This window comes from Sorex araneus, chromosome 1 (genome assembly GCF_027595985.1).
Source record: "Sorex araneus isolate mSorAra2 chromosome 1, mSorAra2.pri, whole genome shotgun sequence".
Classification (NCBI taxonomy): Eukaryota; Metazoa; Chordata; class Mammalia; order Eulipotyphla; family Soricidae; genus Sorex; species Sorex araneus.
Window position 1 is genome coordinate 104,875,924 of NC_073302.1, and position 12,604 is coordinate 104,888,527.

The following is a 12,604-nucleotide window of genomic DNA, read 5'->3' on the forward strand; positions in this document are numbered from 1 at the left end:
GCCCGCTTGAGAAATTGACGATTAACGGGATTTCATGATTCTCGATTCATGGTTCGTGATGGCTTACAAGGTAATTCCACCAGGTAAGATTTTGAACTGAGGGGGCGGGAAGGATATTACAACTCTTAGGCAGTTAGTCCTGCACTTGGCCCACCCGGGTTGAATTTTTTGTACCACATATGATCCCCCAAGTCTTCCAGGGATGAGTCCTGAAAGCAGGGCCAGGAGTAATCCCCAGTCTCCCCTCTCGATGAGTAATCTCTGAACACCACTGAGTGTGGCCTCAGAACTACACAAAACAAACAAAAAAGATCTTAAACTCTAGAGTAATAGTAACTAAGAATTATCCACAGGTACCTCACACACCTTGTTGACTAATCTCCTTAAGGTCATGTGACAGCCAAAGTGTTCAGAGGAGGTTCTTGAACCCACACCCTTATGGACGGGTCCAGGCTTCAGGATGGTAGAGGAATTTACTAGAAGTGAGGTTTAGGCAGTCAGTTTATTGGAAGTATGTAAATTGGTGAGATTGACAGAAAGGCAGCCTCTAAAGAGACTGTCTGGTCCAGGATTCCTAGGGGACACTTTTTTAAATCTGAGCTCTTTCAAGCCGGGAATGTCTGTTTTCTATAGATTAGTTGGTCCTGGGATGGGAGGCTTGAACAGGAGACATGCAACCCATTTTAGGAAAAAGTAAATTGTACATGGAATATTTGAAGCCAATCACCTTAAGAGGGTAAACACACGCATGCAGTAAATTAGCTATGAAATGTTCAGAGCCAATCATGAAAAGATAATATAAAATAATTGTCGTTCCTCTATCCCAGGAAGGGAATAGTGCGGTCGAGTCTAATAATTTTGATGGCAATGGCCTAGAAGGTACATTTTGCTGGCCAGTTCCAGGCACCTGGGAGTAGTGTGGAGCAATGGTGGGCGCTCTAGGACTCCTGGGCATAGGTGCTGAGTGTGTCAGGCCTTTGAAACAGGGACTGGGGCTGGATGTCACCTCCAGGGATTTCATGGACCACTTCAACCACCTGTCAAAAGCGAGGGCAGTTAACATATCACAGCAATCACCAGTCATCCTGTCAGGCAGCAGATAAATGTCAACGGCGTCTATTCACTTTTCCAGATGCTCATTATATAAATGGTAAGACTCAACGTTTCACAGATAAAAATGTCAGGACGGCTTACAGCGCATGCCTTGTGGGATGAGGCCTGCCTGGGATCGCTGGACTTTCCTGTGCTCCAAGTTCCATCCTCATAAAACCTTTTATTGTTTCCTATACTTGAATGTGTTAGAGCTCATGGAACAAGTTATTTGTACATAACATGCCTTATTTAAAAAAAGAAAAATTCTATGTTTCTTCGTTGTCACACAAACATGCCAAGTCAACATTACTTTCTTCATTTGCCTCCCAAAGAGTACAGCTCTGCTGTTAAAATAACACGTAAACCGTAGTGGAAGATGAGATGCAAGAGCCGGAATACATCACTGAGATCTAATTAACCAAGCATAGCTGGCACAAGCACGCATAAGTCATTTATTTAGGAGTTGGTAGCTCAGAACCAGTTAGGTTGCATACTTAGTTCATAAAAAAGAAGAATATATATCTCTAACTTCAAAAAATTTCCTTTTTTTTTTAACAGCATCAATTTGTAGGAGCTGCCTGGATTTGAACCTCTAATCTTGAGAAACGCCCAATACCCAGGAGGGCACATCAGGCTGTGCATATGCTCCTTTTTCCAGGGACAGGACAGCAAGAACTGACTGGGCTTCATAGATTCTTCCTTTGCCTCTTGTCACAAGGTGCTTCTTTTCTTGAGATAACGGCAAACCTGTCTACTACATCACTGACGTCACCTTCTGAGGAAGTGAGGGATCCATTTCCCACAGAGCACACCATGGAGTTCGTTTTGTCCCTCTTTTAGCCCACAACTGTCCATGTATTTTTTCTTTTACGATTTTCTGAATCCCATTCTTTTTTTTTTTTTTTTTCTTTTTGGGTCACACCTGGCAATGCACAGGGGTTACTCCTGGCTCTGCACTCAGGAATTACCCCTGGCGGTGCTCAGGGGACCATATGGGATGCTGGGATTCGAACCCGGGTTGGCCGCGTGCAAGGCAAACGCCCTACCCGCTGTGCTATCACTCCAGCCCCGTGAATCCCATTCTTTTCTTGTTTATCTTACATTATCGAAGACTGTAACAAACACACCTATGTGTCACATTGTGTTATTTATATGATTATGACTCAGGTAATTATTGTTATTATTATTATTCACTACAAATATTATTTAGTTAATAATATACTATTAATAGCTGAATAAGAGAAGAAAAAACAAAAGATAAAAAATAAAGAGAGAGAGTGAGAGAGAAGGATAATGCCTGCTGTGGAGACAGCAGAGGTGTGTGTAGAAGGGTAATTTCAAATTACTTGGTGGTGGGAAATGTACAGTGGTGAAGGGAGAGGCGCTAGAATATTGCATGACTGAAACCTGGTCATGACAACTTGGTAACTGTGTGTTTTGTGGTGATTCAATTGAAAATAAATATGCCAAAAACAGTAACAAGTCTCACAATGGAGACGTTAGTGGTGCTCGCTTGAGCAAATCAAAGAGCAACGGAATGACAGTGACAGTGACAGTGAATAAACATCACAAATCAAAAATCACGAAATCCCATTAATCGTTGATTTCTCCAGCCGGCTCAGTAACCTCTCATTGATCCTTTCCCTGAGATCTTAGACATCTCTCGACTCGGCCCTCCCAATGATGTCGCACTGGAGGCTCTTCAGGGTCAGGGGAATGGGATCCAGCTTGTTACTGGATTTAGCATATGAATGCACCATGGGAAGCTTGCAAAGCTGTCCCATGTGAGCAGGAAACTCTCAGAAGCTTGCCAGTTTCTCCCAGAGGGAGAAGTAGGCTATAAGATATCACTTCTGGAAGCTTGCTTTTAAGTCTCTAGATGTTGGCCGTTGATGGGATTACACACACCTGGGTTCTTCTGCCAGTACCTTCATGTGTGAGGCCTGTCCGAATGTGTGGAGAGGGGCCTTGAGCATGGCTGTGGCTAGGTTCCTGTGGTCTTTGGCCGCCGGGAGCTCTGCTCGGGGCGGGGAGGGAAGCTGGAGCCCATCCCCTCCGAGGGGCCCTGGGGAAGACAGCCAGGCATGCGGGCAAGAGACTCTCTGCCAGTGAATAAACATATTAACAAAAATATGGGAAAATTATATATTTATGTTTCATGTATTAGAGATTCAAGTTTGTGGTATGTGAAGTTTCTACACCATTACCTCCATCACGAAAGTAGCACTGTAGCATGGTTGTCCTGTTGTTTATCGATTTACTTGAGCAAGCACCAGCAATGTCTCCATTGTGAGTCTTCTTGCTACTGTTTTTGGCATATTGAATATGCCACAGGTAGCTTGCCAGGCTCGGCCATGCAGGCGAGATACTCTCGGTAACGTGCTCTCTGAGAGGGACGCAGGAGTAGAACCTGGGTCGGCAGCATGCAAATGCCCTACCCGCTGTGTTATCGCTCCAGTCCATGAAAGTATCATCTTTATACCACTTCAGTCCTCCTCTCTCTCTCCCTACTTTCCTCCACTTCCCACTGCAGCACCAGTTCAGTTCTACACGCACATTTTCAATGCAAGAGGGTTGCTGCCCTTAGCCCCATGCTGTTCCAAAATTTATTGTATATTCATTCATTTAAGAAATATTTATTAGAAGTGTGCTATGTGTTTAGTGTAAAATGGCAGTCAGCTTATGTTAAGTTCTCTCCTAATGAAGTTTCCACAAGGGCTGCAAACACTCCAGACAGAAAAACAATATTACAACATTACAAATATATATTCTAACAAAAATAGAATAAAATTCAAAGTTAATAACTTACCATGTTGGTAATTATACTTTACATCAAAAGTTGATCCTATTTATATCCTATCCATAAACATGATCAAGTGTTCTTTCATATTTAGTGGTCCAGTGTGTATCTAGCATTATAAGGACATTTAAACAATTAATTTTCCTCAAAATTGGAGTATTCTACTTAAAACCTAGCATTAATCTGTAAACCATGCAAACCATGCAAATGTATTTAATAAAAATTAGAGTGCACAAAATACCTGACTATCATAAGAGCCAAAAAAGGCTAACATAACTATAAAAACAACATAGGAAGTGCAATATTATTGATGTCATTTTATACGGAATCCAGAGAATTTTTTAAACTACAATTTATCATTATTGAACTCCAATTCGTTATAAAATATAAATTTATTCTACTAAAATACTATAATACAAAGAAAGTGTATACTACATCTTACTGCAGAAGAATATAGAGCCACTCCTAGGCCTAAAATTAAAACAATAATGAGGGGAAACTGCGTGCTTATTTGAAGTGATGAATGAAAATTAAAGAACTTAATTTCAAGTAGAAATCTAAAAATGTGTAGCAAAAAATGGTAAACTGTGAGAGGCTTAAGGGAAGAAAGTAAGAGGCTTAGGAGGAATAAAGTGGTTCAACAATAGTTAATTAATAGACACAAGGTTAAACTTTTGTAGGCCAATGCACAATTAGTTTCTGGTCCTATCTTCTGGCAGAAATCCAGATTCCCGAGTGTGGTGAAGAGGATGTCTGCTCTCCAGGCTTCTAAGGTTGCTGAAACAATTGCCAAGTGGCCTAAGACAGGTTTTGGACCCAATACACAGTCAATAAACTGTTTTCCACTAAGAAAATGAAACTCAGTCTCAAAGTGGTTCCTCTCATTTTGTTTGCCCCACAAACTCTTGAGGATAATTGGAGAAAGAAATTCCATTAATTCTATTCTTCGGCTCTGAAACATAGGGCTGTAAGTGAGAGGGAGTGCAATAGAATTCAATGTATAAATACAATTTTACAGACTAAAAGATTCTTCTACTGCAGAAACCAACAATTACTTTTGCAACAGATCAAACAATATGAAAAAGAAGGACACCAAAGATCTTGCTGGATCCATTATCTTGTAAAAATGCTTTGCCCTCCCATGGGCAGGAAAAAGGCCTTTTCACTCTCCAGTTCTAATTCTATTCTCTCTTTCAGACTGACAATTCTGAAAGCCAATAAACAGCTGCCCCCTGCCCTGGGGCCCATTAATCCTTAGCATGAGATTTCACTCTTTTACTTAGGCAGGTTCTGAGCCCTTTGGTCAGCATGAAGAAATTACAGAAAATGAACCATCACCCATTATCCCTTAAAGATTTAAGAGTTTGAAATCACTCGGGAGGGAAGTGTTGCAGGAAGGAAGATGGCGATGTATGTTGGGGAAAAGTGTCTGAAACCTAAGCCAACACAAAGGCCTTTGAGACCCATTCCAGAAGCCCAAAAACTATTGAGATGCAGGGAAGGCTGTGATGGGAACCCAAGAATAGATCACTAGGATTTCAGTGTTTGTCTCCAGGAATCTGGAATAAAGGCAGTCATGGGAAATTTTTCCATTTTGCAGACACCCATGTACTTTCTTGAGCATGTATCTAAATCTCCCTCCTGCGTTCACTTCATTTATTTCCCTAATAAACTTGTTTTACTTCAAAAATAAATAATTTTTCTCAAACATGGAGAAGATGTTGAAATCACTATTCAACAACAGAATACTCACAATTGCTTATCTTTGCTTATTTTTTAACCTAATTCACTGTATCACTGTCATCCTGTTTGTCATCGATTTACTCGAGTGGGCACCAGTAACATCTCCATTTGTCCCAACCCTGATATTTTAGCAGCCTCTCCCTACTCACTTTTTCCCAATGATCAGAGGTTCTTTTCAGGGTCAGAGAATGAGACCTGTTATTGTTACTGTATTTGGCATATCGAATATGCCACGGGGAGCTTGCCAGGCTCTTCTGTGCAGGCAGGATACTCTCAGGAGCATCCTCGGGCTCTCCCAGAGGCATAAAAATATATTTCCCTTTATGATGATTTGTCACACAGCTGGTCATGCATGAGGCTTGACCCGAGCATGTGGAAACAAAAATTAAACTCTTCAAAATTTGAACCAGTGGTCAAGAAGTATTGTATAGTGGGTGCAGGAGAAAGTCTCTTTTTCAGACACATTGAGCTATTGTTCAGCTACGATTTTTTGTTTGTTATAGTAAAATATGACATTTTGTTTAGAAGTTTACTTTTTTAGCTAGCGGAGTTATTTGATAACTTTATACGTAATTTCTTGTAACCCCTTCACAAGGGCGTCTGCCAGTCATGGAGTAAAATAGGAACAATGGCTTAGGGTCCACAAGAGTGACTTGTATAATGATCAATAATTGATTCCTTCGTGCAATCACTTTTTCTCTCTTCTATATCAATGCTTTCTTCACTATGCTACATAAATTTACTGGGTTCCAGGACATGGGCCCAGTGAGTTAAGCTAATTTTGTGGGTGCTAATGAAAATGATAGGTACGGCAGGATGTGTTTTTTCCTAATCAAAATCCTGTGCTTCTGCTGAGGCTGCTGCTCTTGCCTTGCAGGACAGCCCGCCAGCTGGTGTGAATACACTCCTGCAAATTTTATTTGATGTCTCCATGACCCCAAAAACTCATGTGGGATTTGATGGTGGACCCCGGGACAGCTGAGAGATTCTTCAAAGGCCCACTTTGCCTTTGCTTTCTTCAAACCTTTGCCCTGTTGCCCAGGGTGTCAGCTGAACTGATGCCCCCAAATCTCTTAGATTTGGCTCTCAGGAGTCCTCTGTTCCTCACCGGGGAGTCACCGACGATCTTCTCTCTGGGCCTGTAAGTCACTGTACAGGACTGCGTGGAAGGCTGGACGGAGCGCTACTGCCCTGAGCAGATCCGGACATGTTGAGATGGACCTCAGGGGCCATTTAAAACATCTCAGCACAAGTGCATTACTCTGAGGATCAGTGAGTTTTCTGGCCTTTTCGTTTTCTTATTTGTATTTATGTTGGGAGGGGACACACCAAGCACTGAATCCTAGGGGATCATACAGGGTGTTCGGGATGAGCCCAGGTTTCCACTTCATACAAACCAAGTGCCCTTCCCACTGAGCTATCACTAGGATCCAGAGACCAGTTCTTTGACACAATTGACACTTGTACTAACTTCCTATAGAAGACAAATTCACAGTATTCCATGAGTGTGAAAATAGCAGAACTGTTTTAGGTTTCAAATTGACTAACTTCAGAGCCCAGTGACACTAAGGCCCTCTACTACCAGCATCAGGCTCTGGATTTCCTCCTGAGCTGTGGAGTGACCATTTGTCAGGGATGGAGCCTGGACCCCCACCTTTCTAGTCACATGCTTGCTCCACTGAGCTATGCCAGTAGCATAAATATAAGTCTATTCAATGTGTGAATCTTGCCAGCTTACCTAATTTCAACCTAACTATTGAGCTTAAATGATAGTTTTTGAAATATCCTTTACCCTCACAACTAACATCTACACACACAAACACACAAACATACCTATTACCAAGCATTTAAATATGTTGAAATTATATATTTCCAATATCCTTCCAAACACATTCAGGAAGATGCTACATTTTATTGCTCACTTGCTCCCTCAGAACACCAATATAAAAAATATGGCTTTATTGATGAGGAGAAAATTTCAAAACTGGCAAGCTAGTCTAATCAGCACAGGCCACAGAACAAGCTACGGAAAAGAAAATGACTTTATACCAAGTAGACTTAGAAGAACATACCAATATGCCTATACTTAGATTCCAGAAAAACTCGTGAAAAATTTTAAAAAGAACGTAAGTATAAGAAACCTATAATCACATAATCACGTGCTGCATGTTTTGAAAAACTGGGACAAAAGATTCCCAGTGGCATTCTTTTTATGGTAATAATGAAATAGGTGACTATAAAGGATAATTCTATGGCAAACTCTGCTGAAGAATTCTATTCAGTCAGATATCTAGAGTTCTTATCATTGCAAAGATATTTATTGGTCCAATTAATGTCAAAAGTGTCAATCCTCAAAAGGGATTATCATATCATCCAAACTACAAGTCTGCGGTTATTGTATTTCTTTGCTACTTTCAACCCAGAAAATCCATTTCAGTTTCTTGATGAGAAGAGGAGAAAAGGGTCACACAATTTTACAACGTTTTGGTTATGTAATGGCTCATTCATCTACTACATAATACACAGTACCTAAAACATAGAAGAGAATCCCAAAATTTTGTTTAGTTACATTCACATGTGGATCAATTTTTAATGTTACTAATTACTTTGCAGTGATCACTATGTACTCTAGTAATTGCTAATTACTTTCCATAAGAATATAAAAGAAAACAAAAATAAAAATGCAGAATACAAAAATTCTCCAAACAACAGCATATGAGAATAGAAAATATTACAACTTTAGCATCCTATTCTGTAGACCTTTATGAATACTTTCTCATGCAACAGTGATTAATTTTCACTGGCAATGTCCTCACAGAATCACTCATCATTTTGATGAGTTACTCGGTGGGATTGTTATTTACACCACCTGAGCAGTCGATCAGCAATACTCATTTCTTACCCAAGTCATAACCAGCATATTCCCATTTCCACAACAAATATTAATCAGCAGGTACTATGCTATAGTATCTGAATACCCTGTGCTAAACTGTTAAATTATGATGTGCATTAATAAAGTAGAGCTCTCCAGAGATTGTTGATATATGGCAGTTATGTTCACTTCCACTGATCATACATTACGCTGCATTATGGTGAAAAAACACCCCTTAAATAAATAAATGAAAGCTTACTCTGCTTGAATAATTTTAATTTAGAAATTAATGTATTAACATGGTCTGCGAATCACTGCCTGTCTTCTCAAAAAAAAAAAATACTAGTGATGGAGATAGGATGTGCTCACTTTATATTCTACTGCCCTCTGGCTGATAAAACCTACTGCCAGAATAAGAGATTAGTTAACATTCAGCATATGTTAATTAATGTACTTTATTAAAATGTGTTATTGTTGCCTTTATTCATTCTTAGTACTTAATTCATTGCTTTAGGGGATAAAATAAAACCATTAGAGTTTTCCAAACAGTCATCAGAACCCTGAGCTGCGAGTTAGTATTTAAACAGTCAAAATCTTCCATGCACTTTCTGCTACTTAAAATAATTATTTTCTCTGATAGGAAGCAAACCACAATTTAAAATTTTATTGTATCAAGTGAATAAGGGAGTTTAATTTTTTAAAAATGTGGAAGCGCTGTCTTAGGATTTCAATTGAACATGCTTAAATTATTCTGCTAAGAAGATTAAATCTTGCAAATTTACAATTCTTGGAAAAGCCATTTAGGTTAGTGATATATACACTAGCACACAAAGTAACACTTTCCTAATGCAGCTTATTCCTTCTACAAAACACTCTGATTAATGCCAAGGGTACAGTGGGACTACTTGTTAATGAGCAGTTCTGTAGTATTCTGATCTCCATCTATTCCTACCAAGTGAATTATTAGAGTTACCAAGAATCAATGATATTAGCTCCTAATCCTGTTATATCAGTCAGAAGAAACTAGCAAAGGTTATGAAAGCAAATTAACCCCCAGATCTCAGTGATTTAACCCAAAAGTCTGCTGCTTTCTAATGGAAGTCAGCAAATTAGCCAAATCAGTGAACTGTCTTCCATCAAAATTTCAGTCTCATAATTACAAGTTTCCCTTCTGTCATTTGTATTGTCCTTTCAATATGTGGCCTTAATGCTCTTAGACCAGGCTAGAAAGACTGCCAAAAGCAAATATATCTCCTATGCTTTATGTAGCTCCATAATATCTCTTAAGATTCTCCAAAAATTAATCAGAGAAACAAATAAACAGCAGCGTAGACCACTACGTGCAGGGCAAATGTTTCTTCTATTGTCATTGTGAAAATCAAATTTTAAGAAACACATTAAATTAAAAGGAATGTGATGGATTTTCAGAACACAGCCACTCAAAACCAGGTGGGAAAAGTCAAACTGTTAGGGTGAATATGTGTAGAACACCGGGGAGAACATCTAAATGATCACTTACATGGGGCAGAGCCAGAGAACAGAAAGAGACACGGGCAGACTTGACGGAGAGCTAAGATGCAAGACTTTGGATGGACTCACTCTGTTTTCTCTTCCTGTGAGAAAAGGAGAACCAGCAGCGAACAATGAGCAGTGGAGCACCAGTAGCTGAGAAATAGACCTCCACTCTGCAGACGGCGGACACTCAGGCTGATGCGAGAAGTGAACATCTGCGTTCAGAGAGCGCTGCAGGTAGGCTCAGGTGAACAGTGCCTTGACAAAGCAGATAGGGAAGAGGTGAGAAAACAAACCAAACGGGGGTGCTGGGCAGCCAATGAGAGGCAGCAACTAGAAACCAGAGACTCCAGGTAGGTGAGTGGGTGGATCAGTAAGCAATCAAGTGTGAGTAAAAAGCCGCAAATGGGGGCATAAGCAGCCATTGAGGCAACCATCTGGCTGCAAAGTTCCCTGTATCAGGGACCACTGCAAAGGGCAGTTAGATGCACAGGAACTGTTAAGTAGAGCTGTTTGTCACTCGGGTCACCTACCTGCAGAACTGTGTGTGTGTGTGTGTGTGTGTGTGTGTGTGTGTGTGTGTGTGTTTCCCCCTCCATCAGTATGTTTGTGCTTAGTCTACAAACTAGGAACACCCAAACCATCTGCTGGTCCTGGTGTTGTTTCTATACAAGGAGACAGGGACCAGAAGCTAGTCATTATCCGCTGTAAAAACGTCGATAAACTTATTTTAAAATATAACAAAAGCAAAGAAAGACACAAAATCCAAAAGGATTCTGTGTGTGACTTTAACATGCCATTAAACGTCTTTCAACATTGATAATCTTAGTGATTGCACAGTAGTTGCTTCCTCCATTTGTTTGAAAAATAAATTCTCCCACTTTTATCCAAATTGACTACAAGGAAAGATATTGTTCTCATGTGATATTGATAAGTGAATGCCATTTAATATCAAATGGAGGAAATTTAAGTTGTAAACACATAACTACTAAAGAATAGGGTGAAAATCAATGACATAGTTGTGACTCTTGGCAGGTTATTAAGCGTTCTCATCGGTAAAATAGGTTTAAAATAGAACTGATCTCTTGGAGTAGTGGGTAAGAAAGAAATAAGTATGATAAAATGCTGATAGTATAAGAAATACACTTCTGTTATCAATGGCACTACAATTTTAACTAGCTTACTAAATTAACAAGCCAAATTCAAATGCAATATAATTTAAAATTAATCTGCTCTACTGAATCGATAGCACAGCGGTAGGGCGTTTTCCTTACACATAGTTGACCAAAGTTCGATTCCTCTGCCCCTCTTGGAGAGCCCGGCAAGCTACCAAGAGTATCTCGTCCGCATGGCAGAGCCTGGCAAGCTACCTTTGGTGTATTTGACATGCCAAAAACCAGTAAAAACACATCTTACAATGGAGACATTACTGGTGCCCGCTTGAGCAAATCGATGAGCAACAGGATGCCAGTGATACGATGACAGTGATACAGTGATGTATGATAAAAGTTAGCAGTTATATACACTCATTTTAAAATTAAGAACTTTGGCTCAATTTTGGAATCTATTTTCTAAAAAAGCTTAAAGCTAAAATGTTGAGTTATTTATTCAATTTCTTAGAATGCTGTTTTATGAATTAATAAATTTTTATATCAATAGTTATCCAGGAGATGTTCTTTGAGGTTTTATTTAATGCTAACAACATACCAACATAAAGACACATGATACATGCTGTTTCTAATACATCAGTTAGCATGTTCTAACATCTGACTGACAATAGAGACTAAATTAAAAAGGATATAAATCAATATCTTAGAAAAATGATTTGTAGCTTAGAACAATTATTATATGTTCTTATTTTTCAAATTTTTCTCCTGTCAGTCCCCATAAACTTTATTTTAGTTTAGTTTTTGGGTTTTGGTGCTTACCAGATTGTGCTCCGGGCTTTCTTCTCGCTCTGGACTCGGGGGTCATTGATGGCCTTATTTAGGGAGCTATAGGTAGGGCTGATGGTTGAACCTAGGCCGACTGGTGCAAGCCAAGCATTCCAGCCTCTGAACCAACTCTCTGGCCCTTTAGGGTACTTTTGTTTGTTTGTTGCAATTTATTTTCCTAAACTATCTAGTTGTGTTTTATTTTGTTTGTTTGACTTCTAAAGGTTCTGGTGATCAAACCCAGGTCCTAACCCATGCAAGACAATTTCTGTTTTATTGAGCTATATCCTAAACCAGAAGTAGCCTAGTTTTATCCTTCCTATCTTAACACGGGGATTTCAAGAACATATAGTACAATATGAAATGCTCTGTTGCATTTTTTAACTTTATTTTTGGCTTTTGAGTCATACCCAGTGATGCTCAGAAATTACTCTTGATTCTGCATTTAGGAATTACTCCTAGAAGTGCTTGGGGACCATGTGGGATGCCAGGGATGCAATGTGGGACAGCCACATGCAAGGCAATGCCCTGCCTGCTCTACTATTGCTCTGACCCAAATAAATTTATGCATTAACAAGAAAAATGGAGCTTAAATTTATCACGCTAAGAGATATGTAGTCAATTTATTTTAGTTATATTTTACATTAAGAA